Here is a 27,560-nt window from a genome sequence, read left to right as displayed (position 1 = left end):
ACTGTCCCTGATTTCGAGGGACTGTCCCTGATTTCGAGGGACTGTCTCTGATTTCGAGGGACTGTCCCTGATTTCGAGGTACTGTCCCTGATTTCGAGGGACTGTCCCTGATTTCGAGGGACTGTCTCTGATTTCGAGGGACTGTCTCTGATTTCGAGGGACTGTCCCTGATTTCGAGGGACTGTCTCTCATTCAGAAAACAAAGTCCCTCTGTCCCTCTTTCCTCCTCATTTGTCCCTAATTTTGGTCTGATCTATATAGATGTATATAAAATGCACTACTTATCTATCAAAAAGTGTTTGCCAGTGCTAAACCTTTCTTCCAATTTCTAAATTGCTGTATTTGAATATTTCAAAAGTCAATATAAAGGAATAGTAGTCCTAAAAGTACTTGTGTTTCACAAATCGTTTTTTTTTTGGTATAACTCTCCTTTAAGGGAGGCGCGGCAGGGGGTGTGTCCTATGCCTTGCAAATAGGTGTCCCTCATTCCCATCTCAAAAAGTTGGGAGGTGTGTTAATGCAAAGCTCCCAACTGTCCCTGATTTCGAGGGACTGTCCCTGATTTCGAGGGACTGTCCCTGATTTGGAACAATGTCCCTCTGTCCCTCATTCCTCCTCATTTGTCCCTAATTTTGGTCTGATCTATATAGATGTATATAAAATTCACTTTTTATCTATCAAAAAGTGTTTCCCAGCGCTAAACCTTTCATCTGATTTCTAAATTGCTGCATTTATAAATTCCAAAAGCCAATATAAAGGAATAGTAGTGGTAAAAAAAAACACTTGTGGGTTTAACCAATCTTTTTTTTTTTTTGTACAATTCTCCTTTTAAGGGGGCGTGGCAAGGGGTGTGTCCTATGCCTGCATACTTTTGCTGATGGGTGTCCCTCATTCCCACCTCAAAAAGTTGGGAGGTGTGGTTAATGGGCCAGCAGATGTGATGCGAAGGGGTTAAAAAAATGGCAGTTGTTGATGACACCACAGCGCGATGCTGTAGCAAACGAAATGCTATTCAAAGTTTGCATTGACTTTTAAGACAATTGCAACTATGTATCGGAGCTCAGAGGTCACATGACACATGACATGATCCGGTCTGCGCTGTTCCTTGTTTGGGTTTTATGGTGCCGTACAATGACTCAATGTCCTCGTGTTCCGTGCCCTGCCCCGGTGTCCTATGATTCATCTCTGGAACTTCCCTGCGTGTCGTTTATAACAATCATTTACATAAAGTAAAAAGTGAAAGTAAAAGTGGCCAGACTGCTGCTGTCTCTGCTGCTGCTGCTGCTGCTGCCTCCGTTCTGGTAAGTCATCTGCTTTGCCTAAATACAAATTATTTAAGGTTGAGAAACATAATTATCCACAACTTCAAATATTCATTTCCGGGTTTCCGTATAGTCGTTACTATGTGTCTGCTGTAGTGGGCAGGAGAGGGGAAGGGGGGTGATTAGGTGGGCTTAGAGGAGACATCGGCATCAGTAGAAGGATCGGGGCACCCAGAGGGACGGTAGGAGAGAGAGGGTTCAGCTCTGCGTCACACTGTCTGAAGTCTATCTAAAGGCAAAACATATCCCTTTCATTTTGGATAGAGTAGGGAAGGGTTGTTTTTTTTTTTTTTTTAGTGTATGTGAACCCTTACCTTGTAAAACAACCCATTCAGTTTAAAGTAGAAATATGTATAATGAAAGAGATATTCAGCGCAGACTACAAACAGGACACGAGAACAATAAACTGCTAGCAGACACTAAAGGCAAATCCAACAACACCTCCAATAAACATATAAATCTAGACAGTGCTGCGCAATTAATAAATGTCCATAATCGGTTGGTGTTTGTTAAAATAAAAAAAACAGTGAAGGCAAAACCGGTGACACACACATAAGGAGACAAGGATCTCTGACCCAATGACTGTGATCTCTCCACCACACACGGATGGCCTCTCACCTCAACGATTCGACCTGAAACAGGACACATAGCAGGAATCACTTATCCGTTAAGGCAATCCTAGCAGTGGGATCCACGGATCCAGCGCTCATCCAAGTCAGTGGGTAAAAGGTACCAGATATGCAACGAGATAATAGCAAAATCTAGTGCTCTCTGTATAAAAATGTATTGCATTTGAAACAAAGCTATTACACTTACATGCAGTCGCACTCAGATCCGAGTGCCGGTGTCTTGTCGAAAACTGTCCCCCATCCAAAAGTGTCCGCCCTGTACTGCGCAGGCGCAGTACAGAGGACAAACGAGAGCCGAAAGTCTCCGAAGTTCAACAGCTGATCGTCAGCTGTACATGGCGCCTGCGCTTTTATTCTTACTCTGTGTCCAGGTTCATTCCCTACTATCCAAGTGGACATAGAGTAAGAATAAATAGATGCCAAGCGCAGCGAGGCCGCGCCCGAAGCGTGGCGAGCGAAGCGAGCCCGCGAGGGGCCCTCTTGCAAAGCCATCACTAACAAGTGCCCAAGCGCCATGTACAGCTGATGGTCAGCTGATCAACTTCGGACACTTTCGGCATCTCCTTCAGACACTATCTGATAGGAGGACACTTCTCGTCAGAACACCGGCGAAAAAGCGTGTGATAATATCAAAGAAGATGACGTCATGCGTGACTCCTGACCCCCCCCGTACGCGTTACGTCCATAGGCGGGACTTCCTCAGGATACACATGGTAACAAGCAATGTGCCAATCAGGGAACTGGATACAACGGTCAGAAGACTGATTCATATCAGAAAACCCCATAGGCTGCAAATAAAAATGAATGCATATAAAGTGCTGGTGTGCTTATGGATAAAACACATTCTTATATTAGAGGAAAGATTGTCTGCCAGTACTATTTTTAATGTATCAGCGCTGTGTTTTATCCATAAGCACACCAGCACTTTATATGCATTCATTTTTATTTCCATGAAGTGGCCAGTCTCTTGGTGAGGCATAAACGAACATCCCTAAAAGAGCAAACAGATCTGCCATGTCCACGGGAAGGTTTCCGCAGTCAATGGGCTTCCACCGTCTGTATGTGCAAATACGCTCGTATTACAGCAACACTGACACTGAGAGACATCTGACAACATACATTAATAAAAATTTCCACAACAATGCTGACGCCTCAAGAGTTCCCTTCACTGGAACTAAGGGGCCAAGCCCAACCTCTGAAAAACAACCCCACACCATAATCCCCCCATCCACCAAATGATTTGGACCAGTGCACAAAGCAAGGTCCATAAAGACATGGATGAACGAGTTTGGGGTGGAGGAACTAGACTGGCCTGCACAGAGTCCTGACTCTTTCCATTTTCGGATGATGGATTGAACAGTGCTCCGTGAGATGTTCAAAGCTTGAGATATTTTTTTAAACCCTAACCCCGCTGTAATCTTCTCCACAACTTTATCCCTGACCTGTCTGGTGTGTTCCTTGGCCTTCATGATGCTGTTTGTTCACTAAGGTTCTCTAACAAACCTCTGAGGGCTTCACAGAACAGCTGCATTTATACTGAGATTAAATTACACACAGGTGGACTCTGTTTACTAATTAGGTGACTTCTGAAGGCAATTGGTTCCACTAGATTTTAGTTAGGGGTATCGGAGTAAAAGGGGGCTGAATACAAATGCACCCCACACTTTTCACATATTTATTTGTAAAAAAAAATTGAAAACCATTTATAATTTTCCCTCCACTTCACAATTATGTGCCACTTTGTGTTGGTCTATCACATAAAATCCCAATAAAATAAATGTATGTTTTTGGTTGTAACATGACAAAATGTGGAGAATTTCAAGGGGTATGAATACTTTTTCAAGGCACTACTTATAGGGAGAAAGAAGTCTTCTTCCTCTAATCGTACCAGCTTCTCTCCCAGATTGGAGCTGGAGAATCTGGGAGGGAGATATTTCACAGTAGGCTCATGGCTTTTCTTTCTTTCATAAACAGACACTTATACTAGTAATGGTGGTGATCAGCAACTTATAGTATGACCAGTGGTGGCTGGTGCTCAAAAGTTTTTTTTTGGGGGGAGGGGGGGGGGGGGGGGCGCAAACAAACGGAAAAATACTAGATTTGTGCACAACGGGAAATTTCGTTTAGTTTTGGTTCATTGTCATTCGTAAAATACATAATTTCGTTCTGTTATATTTGTTATTTTACGTTAATTCGTTCTTGGATAATTTGTTATGATTCGTAGAGTGTCGATATTCGTTATACTGAATCTCGAATCATGTCGAATTCATTCGTTACATCCACTATAATTTCTTTCGTATTAGTTGAAATTTGATATTTGTATGTATATTGATTCGTGATAACGATTCGTAGTTTGGAAAGTCGTTTGTTTATTGAATCTATTAACACACACAATGACAATATCTCTTCTCCTCTGCTCAAATACAATACAATACTCTTCTCACTCAGTTCTCAGGAATGCATTTTACCAGTAAATCCAACCTCCAGCACAGAATTATTCAGCTGATTGGACTGTAAGATTTACTTTGAGTTGACCTTTTGTTTCAATATGTCTTTTACGAATTACCAAATCATGTCGAATTCATGCATCTGAATGTCCGAAAGATGCAAAATTCGGCCGAATTTTGATTCGTTACGAAAGGGATTGCACATGTCTAAAAATACTAAAAAAAAACCCCATCAATTATAGCCTCACTGTGCCCATCAAATGCAGCCACTTGTTCCCCCATCATATGCAGCCACTTGTGCCCATCAAATGCAGCTACTTGTGCCCATCATATGCAGCCACTTGTGCCCATTATATGCAGCCACTTGTGCCCATCAAATGCCGCCACTTGTGCCCACCAAATGCTGCCACTGTGCCCCCACCCGCCCGCTGTCTGCCCGGCACTTACCCCATCTTAGTAACGGTGACGGCAGCGAGCTGTGGGACGGCTCCTGTGTCTTCCAATGCGTCTCTTCTCCTTCTGCCAGGCTTCCAATACGGGCACCTGTGCCTTCAGCCAATCAGGTGACGGGTATTAGACCCCCGCTCCCTGATTGGCGGAGAGGCGGTTCAGTGTTAGAAAAGCAAATATTCATTTGCTTTTCTAACACCTCTGGGTAGACTGCGAGCGCAATGCCTATGGCTCTAATCGGGTGCTTAAAAAAAAAAAAAAACGCCCCCGCCGCTGGAATTCAGGCGCCCAGCATTCGAAAAAGGGGCCAGATGCCTGAATAAGGGGTGGCAGCGACGGCAAAGGATAGTGTCGGGCAATGCATGACTCTATCCATTATTCATAGGGGGGGGGTTGGCGCGACAGATGGGCGGCGCCTGTGCGCTGTCATTGAGTATGACTATGATAGTGTGGAGGGCAATTTGGCGCTTGACACTGGCTGGGAGGGACGCTAACTGGCACTGACCTCGCTAGTGACACTAATACAGTGATCAGTGATAATACTATACACTGTACTAATGACACTGGCTGAGTGATTAGGAGGGCAATCAAGGGGTTAACTGGGTGCCTAACAACTGTATGCAAGTGTATATGTGCTGCTTTTTTTTTTACAGATCTTGCTGGGTCTCTCCTTACTTTCAGTTCTGAACAGTAACTGAAAGCAGCGAGAAATCCAGCTAGAATCTGGGTGTTGTGTGTACAAACGCACAGATTTTTGTGCTGCAATTGGCCACAGCCGTTCAGCAAGTATAAAGCCAAAATCATTGGATGTAACCTGCTGACAAACTCATGCTTTGTCCAATCACAAAAAAAAAAAAAAAAAAAAAAGAATGGCTTTAAGCCTCATACACGCTATTAAATTTTCTGCAGATTTTTGTCTTCAGATTTACCAAAACCATGTAATATGAGGTCAAACCTTAAGAGTTTCAATTTGTATGTAATCAGGCAGGCCCTTGTACTACATGGTTTTGGTAAATCTGAAGACAAAAATCTGCAGAAAATCTAATAGTGTGTATGGGGCCTTATTAGATATACTTTACCCACTTGCGGTCTGGGACAGTTTTTAAAATGTCCATACACATGTTAAAATCAGCATTTTTTTATTTATTTATTTTTTACTTAAACCACCCAAACCCCATATATCAGTGGTCATCAACTCCTGTCCTCAGGACCCACTAACAGGCCAGGTTTGCAAGATAACTGAAATACATCACAGGTGATATCATTTTCTGCTCAGTGATTGCAGTATTCTAGTCTGCATCTCCCCAAGGTAATACTTAAAATCTGACCTGTTAGTGGGCCCTGAGGACAGGGTTGATGAACACTGCCATATATAAAAATCAGAGGCCCTGAAGAATAAAATGGTGGCTTTTGCAATTTTTTTTAATTTCACACTATTTTTGTGCGGCATTTATCTCTGATCTAATAGCCTGTGGAAGGCTTTTCAAAGCGTCACCTATGGACAATGTTATGTACTGCAAAGTTTCAGTAATAAAAAAAACTAAAATGAATTTTAGTACACCGAAACACAATATAATACCCATTTTTTGGCAAAATATTAAATATGATATTGCATCGATTAAATAGATACCAAACAAGTCAAGACTTAAAGCTGTGCATGCTTATGAAATGGGAACCAACTGCGGTGTGTTTGCATTTGTGTGCATGCTCTGGGAGAGAGATGCTTTTACATTTTACATTTTTTACATTTTACATTTTTTTATATAATTTTTATTTATTTTATTTCAATTTTTTTACACTTTTTGAATTTTTTTTTTCATGTAACTTTATTGCTAACAAGCCCTCTTGAGATAGCTTTGGGCAGTGACGAGTCCTCTTTATTGAGATATCAGACCGCTGATGTCTCCCCCCCGGTCTCTAAAGCAACTAATCAAGCACAGATCATGCTTGGTTTGCTGCTTTCCTGGTTGTAACAGCTCTGAAACCGGAAGTGACAAAGTAACCATCACTTCCAGGTTCATTTGTCACAGAGATTGGAGAATGGATGTTCATCCATCGTATGTAGTCATTTTTCAAGCCAAACCCGAAAACTTTAGTGACCTGGAACACCTTTGAATGCCCCAAGAAAAGTAGTAATGCGGTGCACATAGCGTGCTGCAGCGAATGGTGGGTGTGGCCAAATTGCTCTTGATGACATCATCACCCTGTCACAGGGATGCCGAAACCTGCCCCCCAGACAGCTGCCCGCAGCACCGGGATGACAATAGATATGTGTGTGTGACTATCTTGGTTACAGCCCAGTATGAATAATGTGTCCGGGTTTCAGTCCACCTGAAAACCCGGACACATGATTCAAAACCCGGACTGTCCGGGTGAATCCCGGACAGGTGGCAACCCTAGTGGAGAGCTGTCCCAGCCACTGAGGCTCGGTTCACATAGGGGCGACTTGTCAGGCGACCTAGTCGCCTGACAAGTCGCCTCCCGTTCTGTGCTAAGGAACCGTTCTAATAGGAGCGACGCAAGTCGCTCCGACTTAGAAAAAGGTTCCTGTACTACTTTGGGGGCGACTTGGGGCGACTTGCATAGACTTCTATACAGAAGTCGTTTTGCAAGTCGCCTCGGAAGTCGTTTGCTGGTCGCCTCGCTGAGGCGACCTGCAAGTCGTGCCGCCCCTGTGTGAACCGGCACTTACTGTGGTCCCAGGCTCCCCGGAGAAATGGAAGAGCCAAGGACCCACCACAGCTGGCAGCGGGAGCAGCCCTTCACTGTTAAAGTGATTGGGTGGCTGTAAAGCCACTCGGATTACTTTTACAAAACAGCCAAAAGTATAGTATGGTATAGTATGGTATAGTATAGTATAGTATAGTATAGTATAGTATAGTATAGTATAGTATAGTATAGTATAGCGCAAAAGTGGACATCACCATTTCCACCTACAGTAGCAGAATGGAAGATACAAATAAGGGAAACCCTAGTTAAGGAAAAATATATTTTTCTGCATAGAGGATGCCCAGGGAAATTTAAAAAGATATGGAGAAGATGGCTTGATATTTTGGATATATAATTGGAGGGCGGAATGGGGAACGGGGGAGGGAGAGGAGTACGGGCGCAAGAGGATTTTTTTTTTTATGTGTTTTTTATTAGGTGTCAGGGGTTGTTTGTTTTTTGTTGTTTCTGCTGTTGTTTGTATGAAAAAACAACAATAAAAAATGAAGTGATTAAAAAAAAAAAACAGCCGATCACTGGCTGAAAAAAAAACTGCAGATGCGATCTTGTAATAAGCAGTTGCTGACAGAACATTTAGACCCCTTTCACGCGAGAGGCGGTCTTCCGGCGCTTTAGCGCTAAAAATAGCGCCTGAAAAAAGCCATATCTGCAGCCCCAGTGTGAAAGCCCGAGTGCTTTCACACTGGGGCGCTGCGCTGGCAGGACGTCAAAAAAAAAAAAGTCCTGCAAGCCGCATCTTTGAGGCGCTTTAGGAGCGGTGTATACACCCCTGCCTATTGAAATCAATGGGCAGCGGCGCTTTTAACCCTTTAGTCGCCCGCTAGCGTAGGTTAAAAGCGCCCCGCTACCGCCCGAAAAAGCGCTGAAAAAACAACGGTAATGCGCCTCTAATACTAGCGGCGCTTTACCGCCGATGCCCGGGCGCTGGCAGTGTGAAAGGGCTCTTATATTCGTACGTCGTTCAGCAAGTGCTTAATGTACACTCATGTCTAAACTGAAACGGAAGTGTATCTATATACAAAACTGTCTCGGTGCCGTGTCACGGCAAGATTTTCTTGTTCACTATTTTTATTTAACCACTTGAAGACCAAGCCTATTTCTGACACTTGTTGTATTTTTTGCTAGAAAATTACTTAGAACCCCCAAACATCATATATACTTTTTTTTTTTTTTTTTAGCAAAGACCCTAGAGAATAAAATTGCAGTCGTTGCAAAATTTTATGTCACACTGTATTTGCGCAGCGGTCTTTCAAACGCAATTTTTTTTAGGGGAAAAATACACTTCACAGAATTAAAAACAAAAAAAAAACTAAACAAAGTTAGGTTAGCCCAATTTTTTTTTTTAAATTTTGAAAGATGATGTTACGCTGAACAAATAGATACCTAACACGTCACGCTTTAAAATGGCACGCACTCGTGGAATGGCGTCAAATTACGGTACATAAAAATCTCCATAGGCGATGCTGTAAAAAATGTTAACAGTCACCAGTTTAGAGTTACAAGGGAGGTCTTTTGCTTGAATTGTTGCTCTCGCTCTAACGATCGCAGCAATACCTCACATCTGTTATTTGAAAACTGTTTACATTTGCGGGCGCGACTTATGTATGTGTTTTCTTTGGTGGAGGACGGGGGTGCTTTCAAATTTTATTTTATTTTTTTTTTTTATATAATTTTTTTTTAATATTATACTATCTTTACACTGTTCCTTAAGATCACTTTTATTACTGTCACAAGGAATGTAAACATCCCTTTTGACAGTAATAGGCAGTGACAGGTCCTCTTTATGGAGGGATCTGGGGGTCTAAACCCCAACCCCCCCCCCCCCTGCACTTCAAAGTATTTAAAATGGTAAAATCTGCATTTTTGAATACAGTGGAACCTTGGCTAACGAGTAACGCGGTTAACGAGCGTTTTGAAAGACGAGCAACTTTTTTTTTTTTTTTTAGTTCTGACTCGGTTTGCGCGTGTTGTCTTGCAAAACAAGTAGAATTCAAGCTAATGTGGTGTGCAGTACTGCATTTGGCCAGAGGTGCGGGGGCGCCGGTGACACTCGGAACGGTTCGGAGCCGTTTGGAATCACTCGAAAATACTTGGAAACACGCGGAAATACTCAGTTTCCGAGTGTTTCTGAGCCTTTCCGCGGCTTTCCGAGTTCAGCCGAGCTGTCCCCAAGTATTTCCGAGTCTCTCCGGCGCCCCCCCCCCACCTCTGGCCACATGCAGCATTGCATGCAATAGAAGTCAATGCGGAACGAATTATCTTCATTTCCATCGACTTCTCTGGGGAAACTCGCTTTGATATGCGAGTGCTTTGGATTACAAGCATTCTCCTGGAACGGATTATGCTCGTAATCCGAGGTTCCACTGTACCTTGGATTTTTTTAATTCGCCACCGTTGGCTGCCGAGTAAACCGGAAGTGACGTTGTGACGTCCCGGGTTACTACATCAGAGACCCGATCGAAGCTGATTCTGGCTTTGTTCCATTTTAAGGCCAGCTGGTGGACGTTCCGGCTGGTTCGCTCGGGCCTCCCGGTGGGACGGGGACCTGGGCAGAGTGGCGAAAGGCTGCCGGACGTCCCCTCCTGCTCCTTGTAATAAAGGCCGAATGGCTGCTTAGCCGCATCAGTTGTTATCACATGAAAGCCGACCATCCGCACTAAAAAAAACGGGTACCGGGGGTGAAGCCTCTGGCTTCGGGGCAGGCATTCCCCCGGTGCAACCACTTCAACAAAATTTTGTAAGGGTCACCATACATGTTACAATCTGACCGTACGGTCTTTGTACAATCAACTTTAGAATTGCTACAACTTTATAGTATGAGAACCTACAGTATGTAATCTAAATGAAATAACAAGCATAACCCTGATCCTGGGCAAACTGGGTCCAGTGCTCGCGGCACTCCATTGGAGACTGGTTGGCATCCTGTTTGAGAGACAAACCTCCAATGAAATGAGTCAGAGGCATCGCCATGTACCGGCTCCTCTATTTATCCACCACTCTGACTCACTTTAACTCCATTGTGTGATCTCTTGTGACAATGTAAAAATATTATTATTAATATTATTGTGTGAAGGTTAAAGTGATACTAAAGTCTTGTTTTATTTTTGTTTCCTTAAAAAAAAAAAACATGTTGTACTTACCTGCCCTGTGCAGTGGTATTGCCCAGATCCTCCTCTTCTCGGGTCCCTCTTCGGCTCACCTGGCCCCTCCCACCTGTTGCGTGCCCCCCACAGCAAGTAGCTTGCTATGGGGGGGAGCCGCAGCTCTGTGTGTCCATTCAGACACGGAGCCACAGCCCGGCCCCGCCCCCTTTCTGTTCTCATTGGCGCACTGATTTTGTTTGACAGCAGTGGGAGCCAGTGGCACAGCCAATGAGGAGGGAGAGTCCCGGGCAGCCGAGACACCCCATACAACATCGCTGGATAGAGATGGGGAACAGGTAAGTATTAGGGGGGCTGCTGCACAGAGAAGGCTTTTCATCTTAATGCTTAAAATGCGTTAGGATAAAAAAACCTTCTGACTTTACAACCACTTTATCCTACCTGAACCTGAGACAAATATTGGGCTGTGGCTGGGAGGTCTGATTAGATTTGATAGTTTTTAATATGTATTTCGTTCTTCGTTTTCACATGAACTTTTGTGTAGTAAATTGAATATTTTATGATAATTGGCATATGTGCTGATTGGTATCGTATAAAAGTCCCTGTGTATAAGTCGTTTTGACCTACCTAATCTACACAATATTGCCAAAAGTATTCTGACACCTGCCTTTACACACACATGAACTTTAATGGCATCCCAGTCTTAGTCCGTAGGGTTTAATATTGAGTTGGCCCACCCTTTGCAGCTATAACAGCTTCAACTCTTCTGGGAAGTCCGTCCACAAGGTTTAGGAGTGTGTCTATGGGAATGTTTGACCATTCTTCCAGAAGCGCATTTGTGAGGTCAGGCACTGATGTTGGACGAGAAGGCCTGGCTCGCAATCTCCATTCTAATTCTGGTCCAAAACATTTGGTGGAGGGGGGATTATGGTGTGGGGTTGGCCTTGGCCCCTTAGTTCCAATGAAGGCATCAGCATGCCAAGACATTTTGGACAATTTCATGCTCCCAACTTTGTGGGAACAGTTTGGGGATGGCCCCTTCCTGTTCCAACATGACTGCACACATCAGTGCACAAAGCAAGGTCCAACCCCTGGAAAAACAACCGCACACCATAATCCCCCTTCCACCAAATGATTTGGACCAGTGCACAAAGCAAGGTCCATAAAGACATGGATGAGCAAGTTTGGGGTGGAGGAACTTCATTGGCCTGCACAGTGTCCTGGCCTCAACCCGATAGAACACCTTTGGGACCTGCGAGCCAGGCCTTCTCGCCCAACATCAGTGCCTGACCGCACAAATGTGCTTCTTGAAGAATGGTCAAACATTCCCATCCTAAACCTTGTGGACAGCCTTTCCAGAAGAGTTGAAGCTGTTATATCTGCAAAGGGTGGGCCAACTCAACATTGAACCCTACAGACTAAGACTGGGATGCCATTAAGAGTAGGAAAGAGGAAGAGCATAGAGGGAAGGGGGGAAGGAAGGAAGATAGGTAGGTAAACATGGCCGGAGGGGGGAGGCAGTCAACAGACCAATCGATGTAGATGCAAGACATGACCATCGAAATCCTGGAGGAAAGAATGCCCAAGGTTTCCAAATGTTTTCTTATAGGGGCATTTTGTGGTGAGTGTAGTGATCAACTTTTCAAAAACCATGGATTGGGATATTTTTGCTGTTCCTTTAGACCCCTTCCACACTGGGGCCGCGGCCGCGTTAGAGCTAAAGCGCTGCTCGTTTTAGCAGCTGAAAGTGCCTGAAAAACGCCCCAGTGTAAAAGGGGGTCTTAGAGATTCTGATATTTTGGGTGGCCCAAGATGTGGCTATTGTCTTTTTGGCAAAGATGAACAGGTGGTTTGAAAATTCAAATTTATATTCTCAATATCTTCTGATTTATGATTCAAAAAAAGCTTCATAGGGGATTCTTATGTATATAGTTTCCATAGAGTGTAATAATAATGCAGTATACATTGGTCCAAAATGGGTCTAAAAAATTTCTGAGCAATAGGACATGTCCGCCATACATGAAATGTACCTGCTATTGATTGGTTTGCACAAAATTTATAGCGTCTACTAACTGTGGGATATATATACTGGAATTTTTATTTATTAATTAATTTATGCTAGCAATGGTGGCAATCAGCGACTTATAGCAGAACTGGGATATTGCAGCGATGACACCAACTGACACTTTTGAAACGTTGCGGGAATCAGTGACACTAATACAGCGATGAGTGCTAAAAATATGCACTGTCACTGTACTGACACTGCCTGGAAAGGAGTTAAACATCTAGGCCAATGAAAGGGTTAAATGTGTGCCTAGCCAGTGTTTATGTGTACAGCGTGTGCTGCTTTTACTAAGGAATGAGCTGGATTTTATACCCTCTTCGCCCCCTGTGCGGAAATGCAGAATCTTGTGTATATACATATATATTTTATATATATATATATATATATATATATATATATATATATATATATATATATTATATTATATATATATATATATATGTGTGTGATTCTGCACATAATGGCCACCCTGTAGCAGTAAATCTGCTATAGGGTGGTTGGGAAGTGGTTAAGTGGTTAAGTAGTGGATGTGTATGGATTATTTTTGGAGAATAAGGATGTTCCTGGAATATCCCTGTAACTATAGCATGGTTTTTTCACTTTTTTCACATAGAAACATAGAAAAGTGACAGCAGAAAAAGACTGAGTAGTCCACCGAGTCTGCCTATTTTATTTTATTTTATTTATTTATTCTTTCATTAACTTTGTTGTATGACTATGTTTATCCCAAGCATGTTTGAAGCAGTTTACTGTTGAGTCTCACTACCTCTGTTGGTAGTTTATTCAAATCACCAACTTTCAGTAAAATAATACTTTCAAAGACTCATTTGGAACGTCCCTCCAGTTTGAGGTCATGTCGCCGTGTTATTGATTTTGGTTTCATATTGAAAAGACTGCCCTCCTGAACCTTGTTCACCCCCTTGATGTATTTTAAGGTTTCAATCATGTCTCCCCTTTCCCTTCTTTCCTTCCCTTAAGTTCTCGAAGTCGCTCTCGATACGTTTTATCGCCCACACCTTTCACCATTTTTGTTACCCGTCTCTAGACTTGTTCTATCTTATTAATATCTTTCTGTAAGTGAGGTCTCCAGAACTGGACACAGTATTCTAAATGAGGTCTCACTAAAGATCTTTATAGGGGAATCGGGACCTCCTTCCTCCTGCTGGTGATCCCTCTAGTGATACAAAGATCTATATAGAGGAATCAGGACCTCCTTCATCCTGCTGGTGATCCCTCTAGTGATACAAAGATCTATATAGAGGAATCAGGACCTCCTTCATCCTGCTGGTGATCCCTCTAGTGTTTTAAAGATCTATAGAGGGGAATCAGGACCTCCTTCATCCTGCTGGTGATGCCTCTAGTGCAGTCATGTCCAAAGTCCGGCCCGCGGGCCAATCGCGGCCGCGGTCCGGTTTTGAACGGCCCTCCTGGTTATCTAAAAACATGTATATCTTTTGTGGGCCCCAACAATCTCCACAAAAGATATATAGGCTGGCTGCCTCGGAGGGAGGAGGCGGGACGAGTGCCGTGCACACAGGAGTAGTATTTCCTGTTTACACGGCAGCCTCTGGCGCTGCCATTGGACGACTGTTCTGTCCTTCAAAGGAGGCAGGACTTTCTCTTAAAGAGGCCACTGTGTAAACAGGAGATTCTCCTGTAGCATATCTTTGGCGCTCGTCCTGTCCCCTCCATGTGCCCTCCAAGGCTGCACTGATGGTAATAGTGAGTACATTCCTGGCCATGGTGGGTACTGCATTCCTGACAATGGTGAGTGCTGCATTCCTGGCAATGGTGAGTGCAAATCCTGTCAATGGTGGGGCTGCATTCCTGGCAATGGTGAGTGCATTCCTGGCAATGGTGTGTGCAAATCCTGTCAATGGTGGGGCTGCATTCCTGGCAATGGTAAGTGCATTCCTGGCAATGGTGGGTGCTGCATTCCTGGCAATGGTGAGTGCATTCCTGGCAATGGTGGGTGCTGCATTCCTGGCAATGGCGAGTGCATTCCTGGCAAGGGTGAGTGCTGCATTCCTGGCAATGGTGAGTGCTGCATTCCTGGCAATGTTGAGTGCAAATCCTGTCAATGGTGTGTGCAAATCCTGTCAATGGTGGGGCTGCATTCCTGGCAATGGTAAGTGCATTCCTGGTAATGGTGGGTGCTGCATTCCTGGCAATGGTGAGTGCATTCCTGGCAATGGTGGGTGCTGCATTCCTGGCAATAGTGAGGGCATTCCTGGCAATGCTGGGTGCTGCATTCCTGGCAATGGTGAGTGCATTCCTGGCAATGGTGGGTGCTGCATTCCTGGCAATGGCGAGTGCATTCCTGGCAAGGGTGAGTGCTGCATTCCTGGCAATGGTGAGTGCAAATCCTGTCAATGGTGGGGCTGCATTCCTGGCAATGGTAAGTGCATTCCTGGTAATGGTGGGTGCTGTTTTCCTGGCAATGGTGAGTGCATTCCTGGCAATGGTGGGTGCTGCATTCCTGGCAATAGTGAGGGCATTCCTGGCAATGCTGGGTGCTGCATTCCTGGCAATGGTGAGTGCTGCATTCCTGGCAATGGTGGGTGCATTCCTGGCAGTGGTGGGTGCTGCATTCCTAGCAATGGTGGGTGCTGCATTAATGGCAATTGGGGGTCTGCAGGTGGGCACTGACCCTTATTTTGCTTCACAGTTCTTTATTTAAAATTTTAAGTTTTTTTCCTGAAACTTTCCTCTTAAAGTGAAGGTGCGTGTTATACGCCAATAAATACGGTATATCCAAATAATACGCCTGAGCTCATCTCTTTACTCACACACAGCCACAAAGGCAAGAGAATTCTTGTTGGGCAGTGTATTAGTGCTCGAACTAACACACTCAGACCGAATTTTAATGGTTCAAAGATTGTCAGGCAAATGGTCGGCCCTCGCGCATGTTCACTTCATCAAATCTGGCCCTCTTTGAAAAAAGTTTGGACACCCCTGCTCTAGTGATAACTTAAGATGTATATAGAGGAATCGGGACCTCCTTCCTTCTGCTGGTGATCCCTCTAGTAATAAATAAAGATCTATATAGAGGAATCAGGACCTTCTTCCTCCTGCTGGTGATCCCACCAGTGATGCATCCTAGTTTCCTATTCACTTTTCCCACTGCCTGATCACACTGTTTGCTCATTTTACAGTCACCTGAAATAAGCACCCCCAATTTTTTTCTTTTGTAGTGCTGGCTAACACTGTACCCCCAATGTTGTACTCTCTCAGGGGATTCTTTTTCCCTAGGTTTTATTTTACATTTAGAAATATTGAACTGCAGTCTCCACTGCTTTGACCAATTTTCCAGCAATGCCAAATCGTGTTCCATGTTACAGACACCTCCAGGGATATCACCCTATTACACACCTTTGTGTCATCAGCTAAAAGACATCGTCATCCCTATCAATCATCTCAAATCATCAACTGCCACCCCATTATTACCACATACAGCTAATGTAATCTAGAAACAGTCCCGTAAAATGTTTCTATTCAGAAGAAATGTAATCTAGAAACAGTCCCATAAAATTCTGCTATTCAGAACATAAAAAGTTTCTCCTTGCCATGTAGGAAGGGATGGAAGGCAGACGTAGGTTCGTTACCAGATACAGAATGATCTGACACCCTGTTAGTGATACCTATAATGTCTACTGTATATCCCTTACTAAGAAACATACTCAACTCTGCACCAGACCTATCACACTCCACACCTAGGCACCCCAGACGCACGTGTATGTTCGTATGTGCATGGGGGTGAAAAAAGCATTTTTTGGGGGGGAGAGGGGGATGGGTTAGGTGGTTGGGTTTTATTTGATTTTTTTACACTAAACTTTACATAGGGCAGGGGTCTCCAAACGTTTTAAACAAAGGGCCGGTCTACTGTCCTTTGGACTTTAGGGAGGCCGGACTGTGGCCAGCTTGAATAGAACATTTTCCAGGCATCAGTGGGAGTAAACAGTGGGAGTAAACAGTGCCCCATCTTTGATATTTGCCCCATTGTTATTGCCAGTGGCATGAATTATGCCCCATTTTTGTTGAGGGCAGATTAGTGTCTCATATAAGTGAGAGGAATAGTGCCCCAAGGGCCAGATAAAGGCAAGCAAAGGGCTTTTTACTAAGTTACATTGGTGCAACTTGGATTCCTGTGCAAGCTAAAAATGACTATATTAGGCACCTTTACTACTATGATCTTAACTAGCTTATAGCTCCAGGTCCTGCGTCACATGAGCGGCATTCATGAAATGCCTTGAATTTTTATCAAAGAATGCAAAGCGCTCTCTGATTGGGACGAGGTGGAGATCCTGATGTCACTGCCTGGCACCCTTCCTCCTTATCCAATCAGAGAACACTTCACAGTGCCGAGCAAGAGACCCACTTCAGCTATGGAGAAGGGCAGAAGCTAGTGGTGATCACTGTAGTAGTGGTGCCTACTGCAGTGATTTCCAGCTTTCGCAGAGTTCACCCGGGTGTGGCACATAATATAGTGACCTTTCCCCAACTTCTGTAGTTGGCGGGGGTGATAGCACCTCCCAGGGAATGTTGAGTAGGCCACACCATGTGAGAAGATGCCACAGCACAGCGGCAACATTCTCCAAGATCTGGCCAGAAGGTCGATGCTGTCATCCTCCTCTAGGCACTGCTGGAAAAAGCAGATAAAAGGTAAGAATAATATGTAAATGTTATCTCAAACTTTTTTTTTTAGGGAAATGAAGGGACATGACTTGAAACGTGAATCACATTGTGAGTCAACCTGTGCCAAATCATCCTCTTTTGTTATTTCGGGAAATTCCTTTCCCTAGAACTTTGTCAGGATAGATAATAGTGCTTTTTGTTTAAAGTCTTCAGTTAATGGGTGACCAGATTCATGCACGGATTATATCATAAACAACCGCTGAATAGAAGGAAGTTCCTTGTTCATTTAACAGGTTCAGGCTTCTGGGTAATGATTTCAATGTGATTTCAGGGCTGTGTAGACACCGAGGAGTGCCCAGGGAACTAGAGCCAGGGATATATACGTACTGGTGCCAGGTAAGACACTTTGATCTCCTATGGTCTTCTGTCTTGGGGTCTTTGGCACCATCCAGAGAGCTCAGCCTAAGAATGATTCTTTCTCTTGGACAAGGAGAAGGAATCCCTGCTAATGCTGGCTTGCTTCTTCAATTTGTGAACATAAGTGCAATTTTAAACTAAAGTGGAGAGTTAATAACCAGGAGTTGTGCTTTTGTGCTTTTGACTGCTTGTGCTTGCAAGTGTTTTTTTTTTCCTCCTTTATTTGATAAGTTTGCTATCAGTGTTTAAAACACTTTTTTTTCCCCTCCCTTTTTCTGACACTTTTTAAACAGCACATTTTTTCCCCTCTACTGATTAAGGGGAGTGGTTAATTGTTTACAGGTGTATATAAGTGTCTATACAAACTCCCATTGGAGCTGGCTCCCTGCCAATGCTGGCTTGCATCTGGAATTTGTGAACATAAGTGCAATTTTGAACTAAAGTGGAGAGTTAATAACCAGGATTTGAAAACAGGAGTTAAGACAGGTGTCTTCTAACCTGTAAGTAACATCTTAAACTTCCTATAAGTAATTATATTGTAACTGGGAAATGAGTGCTAGCAGGGTTGAAGGTTTTGCTCAGTGCACAGTGTGCTACATGTATGCAAAATTGGTGCAACGGCTCCAGGATGGATACCGCTGTGACAGATGTGAGTGGGTTGCCCTTCTGGAAGCTTTCATTAGAGATCTGGAGGAGCAAGTTACAACACTGGGCAGAAAGGAAAACCTTGAAAGGGGTCCTCTGCTCGCTGAGCAGGTGGTCAGTAGGGTTGATGTGGAGATTGGAGGGGCAAGTCAGGATTATCGGATAGGAAGATGGGTTAATGTAGTTAGAGGGAGTGGAAGGGGCTCACAGAAAAGGAAAGCCAGTCCTGTATTTGTGCATCAAAACAAATTTGCCAAGTTGGGTGAAGTTGTGGAGTTGGCAAACACAGAGGTGGCAGCCCTAGATGTCACTGCTACCCCTAACAGTCGGGAGAGCAGCCCATCTAGTAGAGGTGGTGAGGGGAGTGCAGGTAGGCCTAGACAGTTGGTGGTAATAGTGGATTCTATAATCAGAAGGACTAATAGAATAATTTGTCGCCAGGATCGCCTCAACCGAATGGTTTGCTGTTTCCCTGGTGCCAGGGCTCAGCATGTGGTTGACCGGGTTGACAAATTACTGGGAGGGGCTGGGCATGACCCAGCTGTCTTGGTTCATGTTGGAACCAATGACAGAATACATGGAAGGTGGAGGCTCCTTATGAATCAATTTAATGAACTAGGCTGCAAGTTGAAGGGAAGGACCTCCAAGGTAATATTCTCTGAAATATTGCCTGTGCCATGCGCAACACAGGAAAGGCAGAGGGAGATTAGAGAGCTGAATGCATGGCTAAAGACCTGGTGTAGGGAGGAGGGATTTGGGTTTCTAGAGCACTGGGCTGACTTTTTATTGGGGTGCAACCTATATGCCACAGACGGTTTGCACCTGAATGGAAGGGGATCTGCTGTGCTGGGAGAGAAGTTTATGAGATTATTTAGAAATGGTGCTAATAGTCACAAAGTCACCTGCTACTGGCCCACATCCCTAAATTACATAAATAAAGACAATTTTCTTCTGGGTGGGACTTTGACAAAGGGGACAGAAAGCAGCTAGAGTATCACACAGGTATTTAGAAAAATGTATAAATCTTTAATAGTTTAAAGTTGAAAAGAATGATCATATACATAAGCAATACATGAAGATTAAGTAGGATGCTGATACAGAAAAAACAGTTAATATCACAAATGACCACAGTTGAAATCTGTTGAAGTACAAGTGAGGACAACAGACGTACCCAACGCGTTTCAAGACTGTAAATATACTTTCTCTTGTTCAGGGGTATGCTGTTGTTAGAAACCATGAATTAGACCGAGACAGAAGTACAGTTAATCACAATTGTTTAATAATAATAAAAAGGTAAACAGAGTAAGCGTAGTCAATACATAGCCAGAGTTCAGTAACTAGATCGGGTAGTCAGCCAATGCCAATGTCAGAGAGCCAGAGATCAACGTAGTAGTACAGCAAGCAGGATCAGGAGCCGGAATGGATGTCAGCCGAGCAAGTCTTCAACAGAAACGCAGGAGAAAGTCTGAGATGTGACCAAAGGCGAAGGCAGAGATGAAGTGATCTGGACAGCTTTAAGTAGTCAGGACTGACGAGCAGATCATCAACAGCTGAGTCACTGTGGAGAGAAGGGAGCAGGCAATTAGCCGACAGCTGAGCGGCCAGCTCAGAGAAGGAAGGGCTGAGCCCAGCCCTGACAGTACCCCCTCCTCAACGACCCCTCCCCCTCGGAGGACCACCAGGCTTGAGGGGAAAACGTCTGTGGAAATCATGGAGGAGGACAGGGGCATGTACGTCCGAGGATGAGACCCAAGAGCGTTCCTCCGGACCGTACCCCTTCCAATGCACCAGGTACTGTATGCGCCCACGGAACCTACAGGAGTCAACAATGGATTATACTTCATACTCCTCATGGTTCTCAACCTGTATGGGGTGAGGATGTGGCACCGAGATGGTAAAGCAGTTGCAGACCAAAGGTTTCAATAAGGAGACATGAAACACATTAGAGATGTGCATACTAGGAGGAAGGTCCAACGCGTAAGCCACTGGGTTAATCCTGCGAAGGATACGGAAAGGCCCAATAAACTGAGGTGCGAACTTCAAAGAAGGAACACGAAGTCAGAGGTTGCAAGACAACAGTCAGACTCTGTCCCCAACCTGGTAGAAAGGCGCAGGCAGGTGTGTGCGGTCAGCATGGAGTCTGTACCTAATGTTAGCATGTCGCAAAGTCTCCTGGACTTGTGCCCAAGTGGAACGAAGGCCACGGAGATGCTCCTCTAATGCAGGAATACTCTGCGGAACAAATGAGGCAGGCAACACGGAAGGTTGGAAACCATAGTTCGCCATAAACGGGGACAAATGGGAAGCTGAATTCAAGGCACTATTGTGAGCAAACTCCGCCCACGGTAAGAGTTCTGACCAGTTGTTATGATGGTCAGAAATATAGCAACGTAGGAATTGCTCCAAGGACTGATTGGCTTGTTCTGCGGCCCCATCAGACTGCGGGTGATACGCAGAGGAGAAAGCAAGCTGAATACCCAGCTGTGCACAAAAGGCTCGCCAGAACCGGGACAAACTGACTACACCTGTCTGAGACAATCACCTTGGGTAGCCCATGTAAGTGGAAGATCTCCTGAGCAAAAATAGAAGCCAGTTCCTTAGAAGTAGGCAACTTCTTGAGTGGAATACAATGCAACATTTTTGAGAACCGGTCAACCACCATAAGGATAACTGTGTTGCCCTGGGAGTTGGGTAACTGCACAATTAAAACCACAGACAGCTGGGTCCAGGGCCTCTCTCCATTTGGTATGGGTTGTAGGAGGCCCACTGGAAGGTGTCGTGGAGTCTTACTCTGAGAACACATGGACCAGGCAGCTACGAAGGAGGTTACATCAGCACGTAGACTAGGCCACCAGAATTGTTGGGAAATGGCCTAAAAGAGTTGATTCTTCCCAGGGTGGCCAGCAGCTTTGGGAGAATGGTAAGTCTGGAGCACAGCAGTATGGAGACTCTCGGGAACAAAGCAGCGGTCACAAGGTTTCTCAGGAGGAGCATCGACCTGAGCAGCAAGAATTTTGTCACCCAAAGGAGAAGTAAGACTAGTGCGAACCGTAGTCAGAATACGATCAGGAGGAACTGGAACCAACTCCATCTTGGAAGTGGAGGAAAATTGTCATGACAAGGCGTCAGCCCTTACATTCTTAGTACCGGGTATGGTCAGTAAGAATGAGAACCGGCACAGTAGTACCTTCAATGTCTCCATTCTTTCAGAGCTAAAATGATCGCCAATAGATCTCTGTCACCAATCTCGTAATTGCACTCTGCCGGTGACAATTTCTTGGAAAAGTAGACACACGGATGCATAGTGCACTCAAAGTTAGGATGTTGAGACGGAAGGGTGCCAACTCCAGTCTCAGAAGCATAACCTTCTAGAATAAAAGGCAACGTAGGATCAGGGTGTGCCAACACAGGAGCAGAAACAAAGGCAGCCTTGAGACTCTCAAAGGCCTTAATTGACTCCAGAGACCAACTCTGTGGGTTGCCGTCTTTCGTGGTCATATCAGTAAGGGGCTTGACCAGAGACGAGAAGTTACGAATAAACTTCCGATAATAGTTGGCAAAGCCAAGAAAACGCTGCAGAGGAAGTAAACCCATGGGTCGAGACCACTGTAGGACCGCTGAAAGTTTCTCTGGGTTCAACGAAAAAACCAGCAGTGGAAATTACATGCCCAGGAATTTAACCTGTTCACAATGGAATTCACACTTTTCCAATTTACAGTAGAGATTGTTCTCTCTTAGTCTCTGAAGCACACGACAGACATCTGTGTGGTGGCTCTCCAGGGACTTGGAAAATTTGAGGATATCGTCGAGATAAACCACCACACATAACTGCAACAAATCTCGGAGGACATCGTTAATGAACTCCTGGAAAACTGCCGCAGTGTTACAAAGGCCAAAAGGCATTACGAGATACTCATAATGATCTGATCTGGTATTAAACGCAGTTTTCCACTCGTCGCCCTCCTTAATCCTGAGGAGATTGTATGCCCCTCTCAAATCAAGCTTTGTGAAAACCGTTGCTCCCTTGAGGCGGTCAAATAACTCCGTAATCAACGGAATGGGATAGGCATTCTTAATCGTGAAACGATTGAGACCCCTATAATTGATACAAGGTCTCAGTTCACCACTCTTCTTCTTCACAAAAAAGAAACCAGCACCTGCAGAAGATGAGGATTTGCGGATGAAACCTCGAGAAAGTGGGTCTGCAACATACTCTTCCATGGCCTTATCCTCCAAGACCGACAAAGGGTAAACCCGACCAAGAGGGGGTATGGCACCAGGTTGAAGGTCAATTGCGCAATCATACGACTGGTGTGGAGGCAAAGTACCGGCTTGACCTTTGTCAAAGACATCGCTAAAATTGCGGTACTCCTCTGGCAGGGAGGAGAGTGAAGAGGTGCACAGGACCTTGGCTACCTTATGGAAGCATCTCTCACTGCACTGTGGCAACCAGGACAGAACCTCAGCACAGAGCCAATCAAAAGAAGGGTTGTGCCTCTGTAACCAAGGATAACCAATAATCAGCGGAAACTTAGGTGAGGAAATAACTTGGAATTGGATTATCTCATGGTGAACAGCCCCTACGGCCATGGACAATGGAACAGTCTCATGAGTCACATGGGCAGGCTGTAGAGGTCTCCCGTCAAGAGCCTCAATGGCAAGTGGAGTGTCACGCAGCTGCAGCGGAATCGAGTGCTTCGATACAAAGGCAGCATCAATGAACAGGCCTGCAGCCCCAGAGTTGTTTAGAGCCTGTATCTTGATGGAAGACTCAGTCCAAGACAGGGTAACCGAAACCAGGGGCTTATCTTTCTGGGAAACTGGAGACGAAACAACACCACCTAAGGTCTGTCCGTGACAGGACCTCAAGGTTCGGGTGTTCCCTAGACGGGTAGGACAAGACTTCAAAAAGTGACCAGCCTGGCCACAATAAAGGCACAATCTCTCCCTCCTCCTAAGGGCTCTCTCATCCGCAGAGAGACGAGTAAAGCCCAAGTGCATGACCAACCACAGACCAACTCGGTACCAGGAGGCATGGGAGGTGAGGGAGGCAAGGGTGGGACTGCAAAGCTTGGAGACAAATGTACAGGAGGCTTGCGCCAGCGCTCCTTAAAAGAGAGACTTTCTCTGAGTCTGGAGTCAATGACGATGGCAAATGTGATCAACCTCTCCAGCTCAGTGGGTGTATCTCGGGCTGCTATCTCATCCTTGATGTTATCCGAGAGATCATGAGAGAAGGCAGCCACGAGGGCCTCATTGTTCCAAGCAACCTCTTCTGCCAGAGTACAGAATTCAATGGCGTAATCGGCAACAGTTCTCGTACTCTGTTTGATGGACATGAGGCTCTTGGCAGCAGAAGCGGAGCGTGCGGGAACGTCAAATACCCTTTTGAAGGAAGCCACAAATTCTGGGTAACTCTGGTCCACGGGTTTTTGTGTCTCCCATAGAGGGTTTGCCCAGACCTAGGCTCTCTCAGAAAGCAAAGATATCACGAAACCTACTTTGCTTCTGTCCGTGGGAAACGCCTGGGGCAGCATTTCAAAGTATATCTCAACCTGGTTGAGAAACCCTCTGCATGCAACTGGATTGCCCCCAAATCGCTGGGGAAAAGGGGAGGATAAACTTTGGTATAGTATATAAAAAACAAACTCATAAAAAAAAACAAAGCTTTAAAATATAATAAAGCATATGTGAATGCATATCTGAAAAGATATACGAGTTGGGAGGGTGAAAGGTAGGTGTACAGACCTAATAAAATCATATATGACATGTGTATGGCACTATATGAAAATATCTGTATATAGAAATGGGAATGTACAGATACCTGCCCAGCCGGGTGCACACAACTCAGGCAAGGAGAGGACAAGGACCTAGAGATGCTGTATGGTCTACAAAATCCGCCAAAAGACTTGAGGATACCACAAGAATGGCCAAATAAGACAGCCTGCAGTTTGCTAAAGAGACAAGAATAGAAAAAATCCAGATAAAAAATGCTGGATCAAACACTTGGTTAAAGTGAGAGTAAGAAATAAAGAGAAGTATGTCCATTGAGTGAGGAGATCTGATGGAGAGAGAGGGTGTACTCATAACCCAGATTCCCTCTAGATAAAAGGGTATAGTGCTCTGGAGCTTTATAAAGTGAAAACTGAGGTTAGGCAAATGAAAATTACCTGGTGTGTCACTGAAAGATAAACAGGTCCTTGATCTCACCACCCATGCAGCATGGAGGGCTACCTCGACCGAGGACCTGTTTTATGTGTGGGAGTACAGCCATTAGGCCAATCACCCACACATGCTGGGCTGGGCGGGGCTAGCGCTGGGTGTCCCCCAAGAGGATGGTGCGCGAACCGCGCCTCCAGGGACACCAGCCACACTTTCACCCTTTCAACTCATATATCTTTTCAGATATGCATTCACATATGCTTTATTTATTATATTTTAAAGCTTTGTTTTTTATATGAGTTTGTTTTTTAAATACTATACCAACGTTTATCCTCCCTTTTTTCCTTTTAGCAACTTTTGTCATCTGAGGACTCTACGAGGTGAACAATATTGGGCTGTGTCAGGGCATCCTTTTGTGAGGGACCCCCCCCTCCTTTTTGGGCCCAGATGCGCCCCGAGTAGTTATTTTCATCTCACCTCACTGAACCGAAACAAATCAGGCTTACAATCCCAGCACGTTTTTAACCACTTCGCGCCCGCGCTATAACCAAAAGACGACTGCAGCGCGGACGCCAATTGCCGGGAGAGCGTCCTCCTGTTTACTTCCGCGATGCGCGCTCCCACGGGCGCGCATCGGGGAAATTCTGTGCTGGTCGTGTCACTTGGACACAGCCAGTCACAGATCGCCGTAAATGTCAATCACAGCGGCCTTTTACAACGCGATCGCAGCTTCCAATGGGAGATGATCTCAAATGTAAACATATGAGATCATCCCTCATTGCCGGCTCTCCCTCCTCACACAGAGACCGTGTGCTTCTGGATTGCGAATTGTGAGCTTGTGAGTGCATTAAAAAAAACACATACACAGTGCCAACAGTATATATCACTCCCATCTGTCAGTCCCACCTGCCAGTCCCATCTGCCAGTGCCATCTGCTAGTCCCATCTGCCAGTGCCATCTGCCTCTGCCAGTGCCATCTGCCAGTGCCATCTGCCATCAGTTCCACCTGTCAGTGCCATCTGTCAGTGCAACCCGTCAGTACCATCTGTCAGTACCATCTATCAGTACCATCTGTCATCAGTGCCACGTGCCATCTGTTATCAGTGTCACCAGTGCCACGTATCAGTGTCACGTGTCATCAGTGCCGCATAAGAGTGCCAGCTATTATCAGTGTCACTTGTCATCAGTGCCTTCTGTCATCACCAACAATGGCTAGAAGATTATATTCAGCTGAGGAGGCGTACAATATTCTTGCGGGCGACGAAAGCAACGGGGAGCTCTCCACTTTGGATTCCTCCTCATTTTCAGATTCTGAGTCTGACGTGGACAACGAGCCTGTCCTAACCAGTGGTACACTGACAGCTTCAGAGGAGGAGGATGAGAGTCCGCCCGCCAGACGAAGGCGTACTGGTGAGGAGGCAGTGCCATCCACCAGCACCGCAGTACCTCGGCAAAGGCCACATACCAGTGGGGTGTCACCTCAGTCCCAAAGGGTTAGGTCCCATGCCAGTCTTCCCTAATTCAGGAGAAGCTAATGTTCCCCCTTTCACTGCCCAGCCAGGAGTCCAGGTTGAAAATTTTTCCATTTAATTTTTACTGAGGACATGCTTGCATTGATTGTGGCCCAGTGCAACCTGTATGCACAACAATTTATAGCAAGTAACCCAACGTCCTCTTATGCCCGTCCCTACGAGTGGAGAGCCCTAACAGTGGAGGAGTTTTTGAGCCTCACATTCTGTATGGGACTAAACAGAAAAAATGAATTACATTCACATTGGTCTACCCTCCCCATCTACCACATGCCCATCTTTTCCTCAGTAATGCCCAGGACCAGATATCTCATGATTATGAGATTCCTACACTAACGACAATACCCAGTGCCCTCCCCGAAATCACCCAAATTTTGACAAGCTTTATAAAATTCGGCTGCTAATAAATTATTTTTCTGAAATCTTCCCCCAGTTGGTTACCCCAGACCAACACATATGTGTGGATGAGTCCCTTATCAAATTTTCTGGCAGGCTGGGCTTAAAACAATTTATTCCCACCAAAAGGGCCCACTATGGGGTGAAGATGTACAAATTGTGCGATCGCGCTACAAGGTATACCTATGCCTTCATGGTATATGAAGGACACCCAGCTACATCCTCCTAATTGCCCAGAATACATTGGATCAAGCGGGAAAGTCATTTGGGAACTCATAAACCCACTCCTGGAGAAAGGCTATCATTTGTATGTGGAAATTTTTATTCTAGTTTGCCCCTGTTCCAAAACCTTCACAGAAAGAACACTCCGGCATACGGCACCATAAGGACGAACCGGAAGGACTTTCCTCAAAGCCTCGTCAACAAGAAGTTAAGAAGAGGGGAGGCGGCAAGCTTACGGAATGAGAACATTCTGGCTGTGAAGTGGAGGGACAGAAGGGACGTCTACATGTTTCTTCGATCCACAAAAATACATTTGTTGAGATCACCAGGAGGAATGGCCCAATCCAAAAGCCAACATGTATCCAGGAATACAACATGTTCATGGGGGGTGTGTCAACCTCAATGACCAGATGCTTGAAACCCTACTTTCCACTAGAAGAACATACCAGTGGTATAAAAAAGTTTCAATTTATTTGTTTAATTTGGCCATATACAATACCTATGTAATCTATCGCAACTCCACTAAAAGACCCAAACCCTTCCTTGGCTACCAGGAGGAAATCACCACTGCCCTTATATACCCGAATGGCCCACCAGAAAACATTAGATCTGATGTGATTAGCAGACTCTCTGAACGCCACTTTCCCGATAAAATCATTCCCAGACCAACAGGCCAAAAACGTCAGAAAAAAATGCCGGGTGTGCTCCAAACGAGGAGTGAGAAGAGACACCACTTATCATTGTCCCCAATGTCCTTCCCAACCAGGCCTCTGCATAGTTGACTGTTTCCGCCTTTACCATACTTCACTAAAT

General features: G+C 45.0%; 1 protein-coding gene across 3 annotated transcripts in view; it reads left to right on the top strand.

The window, feature by feature from the left end:
* The first annotated feature begins 931 nt into the window (after positions 1 to 931).
* LOC141133527 (protein mono-ADP-ribosyltransferase TIPARP-like) overlaps positions 932 to 27,560 on the top strand; it is a 105,382-nt gene continuing 78,753 nt past the window's right edge. Inside the window, exons 1-2 of one of the 3 annotated variants that reach the window (XM_073622958.1) lie at positions 932 to 1,301; positions 17,708 to 17,772. The gene's annotated coding sequence lies outside the window, so the exon portion shown is untranslated. Of the gene's footprint in view, positions 1,302 to 16,767; positions 17,404 to 17,707; positions 17,773 to 27,560 lie in introns of those variants that run through there. The other 2 variants (XM_073622957.1, XM_073622959.1) reach the window with 2 other exon arrangements.

This window comes from Aquarana catesbeiana, linkage group LG03 (genome assembly GCF_042186555.1).
Source record: "Aquarana catesbeiana isolate 2022-GZ linkage group LG03, ASM4218655v1, whole genome shotgun sequence".
NCBI lineage: Eukaryota > Metazoa > Chordata > Amphibia > Anura > Ranidae > Aquarana > Aquarana catesbeiana.
Note: the sequence above shows the minus strand (reverse complement) of the source record. Positions and strands in the feature narration are given on the sequence as shown.